The sequence below is a fragment of the Palaemon carinicauda genome, chromosome 8 (assembly GCF_036898095.1).
Source record: "Palaemon carinicauda isolate YSFRI2023 chromosome 8, ASM3689809v2, whole genome shotgun sequence".
Classification (NCBI taxonomy): domain Eukaryota; kingdom Metazoa; phylum Arthropoda; class Malacostraca; order Decapoda; family Palaemonidae; genus Palaemon; species Palaemon carinicauda.
In genome coordinates this window covers 103,106,093-103,109,826 of record NC_090732.1, presented here as the reverse complement: position 1 = coordinate 103,109,826, position 3,734 = coordinate 103,106,093, and the positions used below count along the sequence as shown (strand labels likewise).

General features: G+C 45.3%; 1 pseudogene; it reads right to left on the bottom strand.

Annotated features, from left to right (window-relative positions):
• Nucleotides 1-3,184: 3,184 nt before the first annotated feature.
• On the bottom strand, nucleotides 3,185-3,303 carry LOC137646192 (5S ribosomal RNA; annotated as a pseudogene).
• Between the last annotated feature and the right edge of the window lie 431 nt (nucleotides 3,304-3,734).

Sequence of the window (3,734 nt, the reverse complement as noted above, 5' to 3'; positions counted from 1 at the left end):
GCCCGAAGGCCAGGGAAAGGCTGAGCGACAGGCTTCATTGCCGAGAGCGGAAAGGAGTTTCCTCCCGCCGAAAGGCAATAAGTTCGTTATTGCTGGAGAAGAGGCCTCAAGGGAAGAGGTATATCTCCCACGACACCAACCACCGAAGACTCTCCACTTCGCCTGGAAGACCCCTGCGGATGACTATCGCAGATGACGCGACCTCCGTCCCGCAACTGTAGCGGGTTGTCTCTTCTTGAGGAGGAGGCGTAGTGTCTCCAGGCATGAAGCCGAAGCAACGCCCCGGGCTCATGAAAGATGTTGCAGTGTGGTTGTTTGAGTACCCTGTGCCGTGGGAGAAGCTCTCCCGGGAGTTCCGTCAGGGGAAGCAGCGGGTCCGGAAACCGTTCTGCGTATAGTCCCAGTGGAGCTCTCCGGGCCATTGAAAAGTTGACAGACAACCTGGTCTTGTTGAGACCCATTCTCAACAGACAACAAAGGAGGGAAGACGCAGGCGTCGATGTTGTCCGACCATCAACGGAATGCATCTTGCCAGAGTCTCGGGGTCTGAGACCGGGGGAAGAACAGCGGAGGCTTGAGGATCCAAGCTGTCGCGATCAGGTCCCCCAGACCAGGACTTGCTGGTTACTCAAGGCCAAAGACCCCCAGGTACACTCTCTCTACGAGGCTCTGCTCGGATAGTCGGAGAGAACATTCCTCTGCCGGAATGAGCGAGCCGATGGCGGTATTGAGAGGATCTCGAATCATCTCAGTATCTCTACTGCAAGATGCGAAGGTATGAAAATGCATCCCTTGCTGGTTAGAACACGCCAGTACCATGAAGTCGTCGCGCACGGAGCGACTAGGCAGGAGCTGTAGGATCTGTAGAGGGGCCAGACTACGGCCCCTAAGCCTGCCTGAATGATGGAGAGGTATCCTTCAGGTCCTGACCATAGGCCTGGACCGGAACATGGCCCCCCCCCCTTTCTTTGACGAGTCCGAGAACAGCATCAAAAATGCGGGGAAAGGACAAGAATATCCACTACCATCAAGAGGTTCCATAGGTCAACCCCCATTGCAGGTCTAATCGTCCCGCTGGTCCCATAGGGGCCAGAAAGTCCGGTTAATCGTTGCTTTCAAACCACCGGAACTTGGGCCGCCCCACAGGGAACTTATCCTGAGGCGACCAATCGGAACTTTAGACGGGCCACTGAGGAAAGAGACCTAAGAAACGTTCCAAGGTAGGGCTGAAAGCTCTGCCCGACTGAAAACAGGTACAGTGGTACCTCTACATACGAATTTAATTCGTTCCACAACAATCTTCGGATGTAGAAACGAATTTTCCCATAAGACTACATGGTAATTCATTTAATTCGTTCCTCAGCCTAAAAACCCTTAATAAATCCTTAATAAATGGCTACACATAATTACACATAACAATAACATAACTACATAATATGAAAGAAGCATGTAAAAAAGATAATTATAAAGAAATAATAAATAAAAAATGTGTTATATTGCCACTTTACCTTAGAGACAGGCCAACGCAGGTGTAGGATTTGCTACGCCAGGAGGAGACGGACGATCGGCGAGAAGGTAGACACGGTGTTAACATGTTCTTTAAATAAATACTCTCTCTCTCTCTCTCTCTCTCTCTCTCTCTCTCTCTCTCTCTTGTTCTTCTTCATTGTTAGTGTTAGAGACGTCTATTAATTTTTTTCTGAGAGAGAGAGAGATTAAACAAAAATGTGTTGTGTACATATGATTTTTAACAGCGTTAACGAGTTGAAAGACAGTTAAATGTAACTAAAAAAACAATATCAGCGAATCTGAATTCCTATATTAACTAAAACAAATATTGATACAAACACACTAGTGTGCGTATGCGCAAACACACACACAAACGCACGAGGAGACACGATCGGCGAGGAGGTAGGTGGTGACTGCGATAACATACTGTAACTTACACTACGGAAATTTTAATCTAACTTAGCTTATTTATTTTTGTATAACTTATTTATTTTTTTCTTATTTTTATATTCCATATTTGTTACATTTTTTTTCTTTTGATTTTTTATTTTCATCACTTTCAGTGACGAGTTACGGTATGTTATCGCAGTCACCATCTCTACCTCCTCCCCGACCGTCTCTCTTACTGCGTAGCAATTTTTGCACCTGTGTGTGTTTGTGCATACGCACACACGAGTGTGTTTGTATCAATATTTGTTTTAGTTAATAAAGGAATTCAGATTAGCTGTTATTACTTTCTTAGTTACATTTAATTGTTTTTCAACTCGTTGACGCTGTTAAATATCATATGAACACTTAACACATTTTTGTTTAATCTCTCTCTCTCTCTCGGAAAAAAAAATAATAGACGTATCTAACACTATAACAGCGACGAAGGACGAGAGAGAGAGAGAGAGAGAGAGAGAGAGAGAGAGAGAGAGATATTTTATTTAAAGAACATGTTAATGCTATGTTTAGAGAGAAACAGAAAAAGAGAGAAGTCTTATTTAAAAGAGCTTGTTAATGCTATCATGGTTTTCTTTGCTTCACTTTTTTCTTTCTTTCTGTTTATCACGCTGGCCCTTCTCACAAATGATCGTTGCCAACAATCTCTTTGTCCTTTATCCCTATCAAAAAAAGGCGTTCTATCTCTTCCAGGGTATTGCTAAGATGTCTTGTAATAATGGTGATCCCCTTCGATGGTTATTTGCTTTAATGGCTGCCTTCAGCTTGATGATCCTCGAGATCATAGGCCTATTCCGGAAATATTGTTTAGCCATACAGTATCACTCACATGCACACTGCTCTCATGTTTTTCTATAATTTCTTGCTTCAATTCTAATGAAAGAATTGCCTTCTTCCTGTACTGAAACTTAGCTTCTTAGGCACCATGATTATAGGTAAAATCAAAAAGGAAATGTGAGAAAAGGAAGAAAATAAGCACTGTTATTAACAGACCAAACAGAGGACAACCACACGATACACACAATAATAGAGAACTGAGCACTCGACGCTCAATGGCGTAATGTTTACTTCGTGTGTCGAAATAAAATTCGGGTGTAGTAAAAAATTTGCTCGAATTTTACTTCGGATGTTGGAAAATTCAGATGTAGATACGTTCGTGTGTAGAGGTTCCACTGTACTGCGATTCACCTCAGCCTTGCCACAGTCAACTGAAGGGAAGGCTCGGAGGAGGCGGCAACAGAATCCGGCGTCCCCAGGCGGTCACCCATCCAAGTACCAACCAGACCCGACGTTGCTTAACCTCGCTGGACGGACGAGAAGCGGGGTTTCCAACGTGGTAAAGCCGCTGACTCAATATCATGGCTAGATACTCCAGATGTTGAGGCCGAAGACGAGAAGGCACCTAGGAAACTACCATGAACCTCCACTCATGGTAAGGATCCGGAAGTTTGTCCCGGCGTTGAAGAAGGTCGAACCCGAGCCTACCAGAGTTGACCAGACCTCCAGAAGGCGAAGGAGGCGGAAGCCTGCTCCCGAGCGGCCATGAGAAAAGCAGGAAGAGTTCTCTGGGGAAAACCTGCGATGCCACGGCGGGATCTCCACACTGCATCTTAAGCAGGAATACCTGTAGTCTAGGCTGAATTCCACGAGCTTCCTGGAAAATGGATGGAATGGAAACTGAAAGTACCAGTCCTTCCGATCCAGGGCCTAAGGAGTCCTGTCGCCTCGTTACCAGTCTGATCGATTCTGCTGTTCCATGATGGACGAAGTTTGTTCGACAA